This window comes from Labeo rohita, chromosome 22 (assembly GCF_022985175.1).
Source record: "Labeo rohita strain BAU-BD-2019 chromosome 22, IGBB_LRoh.1.0, whole genome shotgun sequence".
Lineage (NCBI taxonomy): Eukaryota > Metazoa > Chordata > Actinopteri > Cypriniformes > Cyprinidae > Labeo > Labeo rohita.
Window position 1 is genome coordinate 58461445 of NC_066890.1, and position 11444 is coordinate 58472888.

The window sequence follows — 11444 nt, forward strand, 5'->3', positions numbered from 1 at the left end:
CTACAAAGAAAGGTTGAAAAAGGAAGAAGTAGTGAAGGAAAAAGGAGAGAGGAGAGTATAATTTCAGGATTAAGAATGGGACATACAGGTCTGAATTAAACACTTCATTTAATATCTAAACATCCAACAGGATTGTGTGAGTGGTGTGGACAGGGTGAAACCATTGAGCATGTGATTATTAACTGTAGGAAGTATGAAGAAGAGAAAAAGCTGTTACGTAAGTATTTATGAAATATAAAGGTTTGAGTGTGCAAGAAGTATGAATGTGGACAGGTATGGACGTATGATATAAAAGTAATTGTAGTGTTGTATTTTGGGGTAAGTTTATTAGTGTGAGTTTTAGCGGAGATGCTTCTCTATCTATAGGCTGCAGCCATGATGCTGGAGGTGCAAGCACAGAAGAACACGCAGCGCTGCTTGGGCTTGTTGTGGCCAGGAAAGAAAAGGGACTCTGATAAGGAAAGTGTTTCTCATCCGAGTCACCAGCAGGAAACAAATTTATTTGAAAGTTCAGCAATACAGCAATATATTGATCAAACATATTACAGTGCAGTACAAATATATACGGATGGATCAAAGGAACCAGAATCAGGGAAAACAGCAGCAGCAGTTTTCATTCCCCACTTCAGCATTAAAATATAAAAAAGAATCTCAGATCACATTTCTGTGTTTACTGCAGAATTGATAGCAATCATGCTTGCTCTTCAGTGGATAGAAGAAGTACAACCAACTCGATCACTGATATGCACCGATTCCCTTTCATACGGTGGCCGAGAGAGCTCAATGCGCTGCAACTTAAGAAAACACATGCAAACAGAAAAAAACGACAACAAATTAAGAAAACATCTTCATCAGTTTGACAACACAGGCGCTGCAAATCCTCGCAACACAAACACAAATACGGAAACGCGCTGCAAATTGTCACAACACAACCAAACACACAAACGCGCTGCAAATAGCACAGACCACAATGGAAATGTTTCAGGGGGACCTCGAAAAGTGACGAACCCAGCTGGGACCTGATTATTATTATTATTATTATTATTATTATTATTATTATTATTATTATTATTTTAATTCAATTTCATCATCAAACAAAAAAACAAGGCAACATTTCACATTTCAAATTGCAAATTCAACTGCAAAAAAATAAATAAATAGCAGCAGAAAGAGAAAACACACAAAATGAACACAAACATACCAAAAGAAAAAACAAACAAACAACAAAAAAAGGAACTTCCAGGGCAGTTACATAAATTTGAAAAGCTTTAAAATTTGTTTTTATGAGCTTCTTATTTTGAGATCTCATATTAGAGAGGGTAAATTTTAAGATCAGTGTTACAAAATGTAATATATAATGGTTTCTTCTGACTTACTTTTGACTTGTGAATATAAAACCTTGCTAAGATAATTAAGAGATTTATAATATAAACCTGTTTATCAGAAAAAGAGGGGTTTTGAAAACAAAGTAAAATATCATGAAAATCTAAATTAAGGGGTTTGCTTAATTTCTTTGTTATGTCTATTTTAAAGTCAGTCCAAAATGAAATACCATAAGGGCAATAAAAAAATAAATGTTCAATATCTGGACCTGATTTGTTCAGTGGCTTTTGGCCAGAGTAGAGGTGTTGTCGATGAACTAAAAGGTTAACTTTAACATCCTGATCATACAATTCATTGGTCTTTTAGATATTATTAGACTAATCTGACGAATTACACACTTAACTGTGAAACGTTATTAACTTAATTGCAAATAAATATATAAATAAATAAATATATGCAAATAAATATAACGTTCATAGTTCACGAAAGAAACTGCAATGCTTCATTAATGGTTAAAATCAGGCCCCAGCTGGGTTCATCAGTGTTTGAGGTCCCCCTGAAACATTTCCATTGTGGTCTGTGCTATTTGCAGCGCTTTTGTTTGTTTGGTTGTGTTATGAGAATTTGCAGCACGTTTCCGTATTTGCGTTGCGAGGATTTGCAGCGCCTGTGTTGTCAAACTGATGAAGGTGTTTTCTTAATTTGTTGTCAATTTTTTCTGTTTGCATGTGTTTTCTTAAGTTGCAGCGCGCTGAGCTCTCTCGGCCACCATACTTTCATCCCTTAATAGCTAGTGGAACAAGGCAGTTCGCGGGTGAGATGAGCTTTATTAAAATCACCGAGCACGATAATGAAAGAGTCCGGGTAACGCTGCTCTGTGTGTGTGATCTGATCGGTAGTGATGGGTCGTTCTTGAACGATTCGTTCATTTTGAACGAGTCGCCTCGGGGAGTGATTCGTTCAGTCGCGCATGCGCAACATCCTATTAGGTTCTGTACTGGAATTAGTTCAACTGTTTTAGAGTCGTTCCTTCACCTTATGGGGATGTCACGTGATGAACGAACGACTCAAACCCGAAGACTCGAGAGATGAACTAATCAATTCTCTTTCCGGCTCAGGAGTCAGGCTGCATAGGTTAACATTACGGGGATGTCACGTGATGAACGAACGACTCAAACCCGAAGACTCAAAAGATGAACTAATCAATCTCTTTCCGGCTCAGACTGCGTTGGTTAAGCTAATTGGGCTGTCAGGTGATGAACGAACGACTCGAAACCGAAAACTTGTCAGATAAGAGGCGAGGTGAGCGAATCATAGACTAAAGACCCAGGTAAACAATGAATTAATATTTTCTTTCTTATAGCATTATAGTTTTGTCTTGTTTGTAGTGTGATCAACGTTTGTGTAAGCAGTAGATGTGTTAGGGAAGTAACAGGCAACATTTTAATTATATTTTGCTAAAATGAACGAAATGACTCGAAAAAAGATTCGTTCATTTTGCTGAACGAGACTCAAAGGTCCGAGTCGGTAAAATGATCCGAACTTCCCATCACTACTGTTCGGCCAACAGTTCTAGCGCCGCGCTTGCACGCGCGTCAGGAGGCATGTACACACTCACCAGAATAAACGAGGAAAACTCCCGCGGCGAATAAAAAGGCTTACAGTTAATAAAGATAGCTTCCAAGTTTGGACAGCACATCTTATTCAAAACCGTCACGTCTGTACACCAACCTTTAATTGATATAAAATCATAATCCACCGCCTCTCATTTTCCCCGACGACTCGGTGACGCGGTCCGCTCTGATCAGCTGGAAGCCCGTTAGATGAAGTGTGCTGTTTAGAATGGTTTCTGAAGCAAAGCGCAGCAGAGTTTAAAAAGTCCTTGTTTGTGCGGGTGAGGAGTTGTAGTTCGTCTGCTTTATTTGCAAGGGAGCGGAGATTCCCCAAATGAATACTCGGCAATGGAGTCCTAAAACCTTGCTGTCGGAATTTCACGAGCGCGCCGGCGTGTTTTCCTCGCTAAAATGTCCAGTAAGACGTCTGAATGTTCAAACGTTGGCAGAAAGTTATGTGTGCTATTTCTTATGTCCAAAAGCTCGTTTCTTGAGAAGCTGATCGGAAAATGTTGCTTATAAGACAGGACAAACAAACAAAAACAGAAAAAGTAGGAAGGAGCAACAAACCGAGGCAGCCATCGGCGGCGCCATCTTGATTGGACACTTGATTGGATTTAAAATGTATTTTAATGTAAACAGGTATAAAATAAGATGAGAAAAACATTGTTAATGAGAAGACGAAATTGACTGCAGCATGTTAAATTTGTTTATTATTCAAAATGCACATTTGGGCCTGGGCGCGGGTAACTTTTGACGTCCGGTGCAAATTATGACATGCAAAAATACATAGGCTATAGAGTCATATGGATTATTCATTGAAAGGTCGCGATCTCGATTCAAACACATGCAATCTTATTGCTATATGATGATGATTTCGCCATGCCTATAAAACCTTTGAAATCGCAATCACATCGGAATATTTAAACCTGCTTTCGCGCAACCGCTGATTCAGAGAGAGCTCTGGTCATGTAAGTTAATCTTTGTTTGAACAAGCTTCACGACCAGGATACACGGTATATGTTACATTTCTGTGTTGCAAACACTGAATAATAATTAAAGTATTCGGATAAATGCTCATTAGAGTCCTGCACGGGCCTCATATATATTTCCTAGCCCGACCCTTGTCCGACAGCTTATCAGAATTATCGGCCCGAGCCCGTCTTTCCCCCCCTTCTCCCAAAACAACTTACACTACTGTTTCAACTATTGAAATAGTTCAGTTTTGTATGTAATGGTAAAGTGATTTTATTTCGTTTCATTTTTTTGTTAAGTTAATTTAGAAAAAACGTTTGGAGCATTTTTGTTCATTAAATATAGCCTAAAGTTTTTGTTTTTTAAAGTAATGACTGTTTGATCAATTTTGCCTTCTCAAATCATCACGACTTGTTTAAAATAAAATCTATAGATATAGACCCAAAAGAGATAAAACAATGTTAGTTTCAATGTTAAACTTAGAGAAATGTGCGCCATTAGACGCCTACCCAAATTTGTGCGGAGAGTGGAAGCTAAAGGCGCATTGCAGGACACGATGACTTGCTTTTTTTTTTTTTTTTCAGTTGAAACAATTTAAAATATTCCGTCATTTTTGGTCATAATACATCTTTCGCAGCTGTTAAGGGTCAACTTTTATTTGTGTGCACTCACAGCATCAACAAAACGTTGCAAAAGGTGCTTTTATTAAATAAAGAAAACAAATATGATGCGCTTTCTGTTGCCTCATCAGGAGCGCTTCACAAAAATTAACCGAAACTCAGCAAATGCATACCTCACAGACATGATACATATATCTATAGAAAGCTTAAAATGATTAATTAACGAAATAAAACAAATACTCTGTCACAAAAACTCTTTCTATACCTAATCTTTAAAGATGCATTTCTCTAAAGGCGCGTCTGAGTCAGGATCGGCAACTTCATCCTTGCGACACTGAAAACACTGGTTTATTAAATAAGTAATTAAAATATGCCCTTATTTCCCCCGAAACATTCAGTGTAATTACCTTTGCTGGTGCTTTGTGGCATTTTCAGCCTATTGTGGCATTTTCAGCCTATCGCTTAAACGCGGATCTTCCACCTGCGCTGATTTGCTGCTGCTGGCGGAGACACTAAACGCTTTCGGAGTCGGTCTCGAAAGTGAAAGCAAAAGTGAAGTCTCGTGTTGTTTCCACCAGCGCGGAAATTTGTTTTCATCACCATAATTGGTGTATGTATAAAACACCAAAATAAGGAGAAGCCTAAAACAGACCCGAGGCCCGGCCTGTGTCTGAACTATAACTTGAAAATTGTCCCGAAGCCCGGACTTATTTATAACATTTTAAATGGACTAATTTATAAAATTGAATAAAAAAAATTAACTAATAACTATACTCTTAAAATTGTTTTAATATTAAAATATAGACTAGCATGTGAAATGTACAATCTTACAGACTTTATAGACCCCCCACACCTTCCAAATTCGTATAACATCCGCCCTAAATAGTACTGAATATTATTTAGGGCAGATATGCGAATGCTTGAAGAATGCAAAGAACGAATGAAATGCAACATGCTTTACACATAAAATAATACTTACACGTTATTTAGCGTTTACACGTTACAACTTATAGGCTACTTTAAGTTATCTTGTTCAAAATCTATCATCTATCTATCATTTTATATAGTTTTATAAAACTCACAATAGTTATTTTAAAAATCATAAACAAAAAAAAAAAAAAAAAAAAAAAAAAAAAAAAAAAAAAAACCCTATCTATCTATCTGGGGGTGGGGGTGGGGGTGGGGGGGCGTGACACATGATAGGGGAGGTTTGGGGGGGCTTTAGTTCCAAAAGGTTGAGAACCTCTGGTTTAGAATAAAAGCAGCCAAACACACTGCAGTAACACCTGGCAAAAGAAAGGAAAGGGAGGATTCTCCCATTAGTTTCATTGCGTTGCGATGGGACCGGAAGTGGGGATACACTGCTTTGCTTACCGGATATAGGAAGTGAGATAAAGGTCCATTGCCTGTATTCATTGTAAGGCCTCATGCACCGAACCGAGATGCCCTTACCGTGATGGTTCGGTATGAATACATGTATCATTACACCCCTAATCTTTATTTATGGAGTCTTATAACTTTTAATTTCAGCTTTTATTTCCCCAGATTGCGCTGTAAACAGTTGCTATGGCCAAGGGGAGACATACATGCCTTTGATGAGTAAAGACACGCAGCTTCAGAATGCAAATAATATATCATCTTCTAAAATGACTCAAAATCAGTTCACACTGATCTGCAGACTAACTCAGTGTTATTTGACTGTCTAATGGAAATCTAATCAGAATCTCACATTTCATACTTGCTTCTTCATTCTGAATTACTTGCTTATCAAAATACTTTATGAGTTGGTGTATGTATAGATTATTCAGCGTATGCATGTTTATTCGTAATGTCATGTCTCTCTGTGACACCCTTTTCACTTCTAAGAGATGCTAGAAAGTGAGTTTGTGTCTAATTTGAAAACTGTATATTGTCATTGACTGACACTGTGTGAATCGAGCACTTGTATTGCAGGGGTTTTTTGGTACTTTTTTTAGTTTTTAAATTTAATTTGAGTTATTTTGCTTTTTATTTTAAAATTGCTTTGTTTTTGTAATTTTGTAATATGATTGTGCTGATTTTGAACCCATATATATATATATATATATATATATATATATTGTATTAACTGAAGTGAATGTGCCCATCTGTGTTTTTTTGGACAGATGTGAATGTAAATTCTGATGATTTTCACTGTTGTGTGACCTTATTGATTTGTAAGTGTTCTTTTGATTTAATTACCAAAGATTTACCGTGATTATTTTACATATACTGTTGTAAGACTTAATTCTATCACAGAATAAAACAATAATAATAGTTATCATTATAGTAATAATAACATATTATTGGTCTATTATCTGGTTTATGTTCAGTCTGTAAAAATAAAGATACTCAAGGCACCATTTTGGCACTTTGTATCTGCCACAAAACAGACATTAGAGCCACTACTAATATTAATTGAATTATACATAATATACAGTTCAAGACAAAATTATTAGCCCTCCCTATGAAATTTTAATTCTTTTTTTAGATATTTCCCATGTAACGTGTAACAGAGCAAGGGTAATTTAGTGCAGTATTTCTTATTTTATTTTTCATCTGGAGAAAGCCTTATTTATTTCAATTTGCCTGGAATAACATAATTATTTGGTAAGGTGAATATTACTAGCCCCCTTAAGAAATTATCTGTTTGATTGGCTATGGAACAAACCACTGTTGTCCAATGACTTGCCTAATTAACCAATTTAATTATTTAAGCCTTTAAATTGCACTGTAAGCTGATGATTAGTATCTAGCAAACAACTAGTGAAATAATATGTACTTTCATCATGACACAGACAAAAAAATGTTTAGACTTGAGAAAAAGAATTGTTAATGCTCACAAAAGAGGAGAAGCATATACAGGTCCTTTTCAAAAAATTAGCATATTGTGATAAAGTTCATTATTTTCTGTAATGTACTGATAAACATTAGACTTTCATATATTTTAGATTCATTACACACAACTGAAGTAGTTTCAAGCCTTTTATTGTTTTAATATTGATGATTTTGGCATACAGCTCATGAAAACCCAAAATTCCTATCTCAAAAAATTAGCATATCATGAAAAGGTTCTCTAAACGAGCTATTAACCTAATCATCTGAATCAACTAATTAACTCTAAACACCTGCAAAAGATTCCTGAAGCTTTTAAAAACTCCCAGCCTGGTTCATTACTCAAAACCGCAATCATGGGTAAGACTGCCGACCTGACTGCTGTCCAGAAGGCCATCATTGACACCCTCAAGCAAGAGGGTAAGACACAGAAAGAAATTTCTGAACGAATAGGCTGTTCCCAGAGTGCTGTATCAAGGCACCTCAGTGGGAAGTCTGTGGGAAGGAAAAAGTGTGGCAGAAAACGCTGCACAACGAGAAGAGGTGACCGGACCCTGAGGAAGATTGTGGAGAAGGACCGATTCCAGACCTTGGGGACCTGCGGAAGCAGTGGACTGAGTCTGGAGTAGAAACATCCAGAGCCACCGTGTACAGGCGTGTGCAGGAAATGGGCTACAGGTGCCGCATTCCCCAGGTCAAGCCACTTTTGAACCAGAAACAGCGGCAGAAGCGCCTGACCTGGGCTACAGAGAAGCAGCACTGGACTGTTGCTCAGTGGTCCAAAGTACTTTTTTCGGATGAAAGCAAATTTTGCATGTCGTTCGGAAATCAAGGTGCCAGAGTCTGGAGGAAGACTGGGGAGAGGGAAATGCCAAAATGCCTGAAGTCCAGTGTCAAGTACCCACAGTCAGTGATGGTCTGGGGTGCCATGTCAGCTGCGGTCAATGCAGCTAGCTATCAGGAGATTTTGGAGCACTTCATGCTTCCATCTGCTGAAAAGCTTTCTGGAGATGAAGATTTCATTTTTCAGCACGACCTGGCACCTGCTCACAGTGCCAAAACCACTGGTAAATGGTTTACTGACCATGGTATTACTGTGCTCAATTGGCCTGCCAACTCTCCTGACCTGAACCCCATAGAGAATCTGTGGGATATTGTGAAGAGAAAGTTGAGAGACGCAAGACCCAACACTCTGGATGAGCTTAAGGCCGCTATCGAAGCATCCTGGGGCTCCATAACACCTCAGCAGTGCCACAGGCTGATTGCCTCCATGCCACGCCGCATTGAAGCAGTCATTTCTGCAAAAGGATTCCCGACCAAGTATTGAGTGCATAACTGAACATAATTATTTGAAGGTTGACTTTTTTTGTATTAAAAACACTTTTCTTTTATTGGTCGGATGAAATATGCTAATTTTTTGAGATAGGAATTTTGGGTTTTCATGAGCTGTATGCCAAAATCATCAATATTAAAACAATAAAAGGCTTGAAACTACTTCAGTTGTGTGTAATGAATCTAAAATATATGAAAGTCTGTTTATCAGTACATTACAGAAAATAATGAACTTTATCACAATATGCTAATTTTTTGAAAAGGACCTGTACACGTTTATCTAAGCTTTACAAGTGTCAAGAACTGGTGTGAGAAGTATTATCAATAAGTTTGAAGAGATCCACACAGTGGAGAACAGAGGCAGGAAGCTAAGTTCGGGACTGATGTCTCAACAAAGACGGTCACTAGAGGCCCACACAGGAATGGACTATGCGGTTGCCAACCTAGAAAAACTCCACTTCTAAAGAAAAGACACCTCCAAGCTAGAATGACATTTGAAGGACAAGCCGGGAGAAAAATTATGCATACTAGAAATGTTTCCTTTGGTCAGATGTGACAAAACCAGAGTTCTTTGGCCACTAAGATGTTGCCGATGTTTGGAAAAAGAAGGGATAGGCATTCAACCCAAAGAACACCATTCCCAGAGTCTGACATTGCAGTGGGAGTATAATGCTGTGGGGATGGTTCAGTGCGTTTGGAAATGGGAATCTCGTCAGGGTCGACGGAATCATGAAACAGGAAGACTACGAGAAGATTTTGAAATATTTCGTAGGGGGCTAATATTTTTGTATTCAACTGTATATGTTGTATTATCCAAAATGAATCTCTTCATCAGTTTCTCTGTTAAAGGTTTGTTAAAAGTAAATTTTAAAAAATCTGCTACTGGTGATGGTTTATAACTGTTGTGTGAATTTATTAAATTGATTTCTGATTGTGGTTTATTTTATTTCAAGCTTCAGCTTTGATTTTATTTGCATTTACCATTTTAAGCCTAATGCAAAACAAGTAAAAACAAGATTTTTTAACTTAGGCATGCACTAAATACTTGAATGTAATAGGCTAACTGACCTGAACTATTTTAGGAATCAGCCTTTGACCTTTACTAACACTGACTATCTGTTCAACACAATCCTGGACACTTATAATAAACTGTAATTAGAATAATAAACGTTTCTCTTTGGTATGTTTATGGGTCATTCTAGAATTGCGGGGACATTTCAAATAGAAAAAGAAGACAAAAAAATAGTATTTTCTTTTTATGTTAAACTTTTTTATTTTCATAGAACACACTTCCAATTTAATATTTTCAATATTTGCTGATCTTAAGCTTGTAAGATTTTTAGAAATTATTCTGAAAATCAAAGTACAAACAGAAAAATCTGTCAACTCTGTTATAGACAAACTGGGTCAAATATATACAGTCAACAAATGTGACAAAATTTAAAACACTGTCTGCCCTAAGAGAACTTATGTCTTTTCATCAATTAATTCAACTTTAAGCCTGATAAATTTTTTACTTTTTATTTTAGAGTAAAAAATATCAACACCTTTAACTGAAACGTTGCCAAGATATTGTGCATTTTCTCTAAACATAGCTTTAAAAATGACTGAAATTCTACAACATTTCATGTAGTAAGAAAACTATTTAGGCTAATCAGTTTCTAATCATTTTTTTAAACAATAAAACACATATAATGATATTTTTAAAGCAAAATCTTAAACAAACAGAGTTGACACTGATGGTAACAGAGTTGATATTAATAACAGAGTTGACCACCCATAGTTATAAGTTAATTATTACTTGTAAGCCATATGTTTACATTTGTATTTATAAACATTAGAACAAAACAGGCTTGTATTTTAAAGGGATACCTCACCCCAAAATGCAAATTTTGCCATTAATCACTTACCCCGATGTCGTTCCAAACCCGTAAAAGCTTTGTTGGTCTTCTGAACACAATTTAAGATATTTTAGATAAAATCCAGTATAGAGTATTCTGACGATGTCTTTACTACTTCACTGGACCTTGACAGTGTTATTTAACAGGTAGTCAATGATTTCATCTAAAATATCTTAAATTGTTGTCCGAGGACAAACAAAGCTCCAGCGGGTTTGGAACGACATAGAGGTAAGTGAATAATGACAACATTTTCATTTTGGGGTGGAGTATACCTTTAAGTAATGGTGGGGTGAGAAATCCTATGCAGTTCCAAAGTTGCACAGTGAACTATTTATTAAAATGTGTAAACAGAAAATGCGAATTATGGAGTATACCTTTAAGACACAACATCTTGGAGGAAACAGTTCAATTATTATGTTGTCAGTCCTAACACAGAACTTAACTTTCCTCAATCTGCATGTGTCTACATAACCTAAATAAAATTCTACTCTTGGACCTAATGTTACCTGGATATCTGTGGTTCAGGGTCTAGTTCAGGACTATGTGGTGGTGTCATCTCTAAAAGTCTCTGTCTTTTTGCTCTGCACCTCTGCTGTGCCTCTCTCCAATACCTGCGCTTGTACCTTTTCTCCCTTTCACACAGATCAGCCACTTCATTTGTCTGCCCTGCATTTTTCCTTTTGTGCCATCTTTCTCTGTCCTTTCTCAAATTTTCTGACTTCCTTACAGGGTCGGCATCTTGCCGTGCCCTGTATTGCCGCTGCCTTTCTGCTGCTGACAGCTTCATTTACCTATCATTCATTTTCCTTAACCTGTAATGATATCCA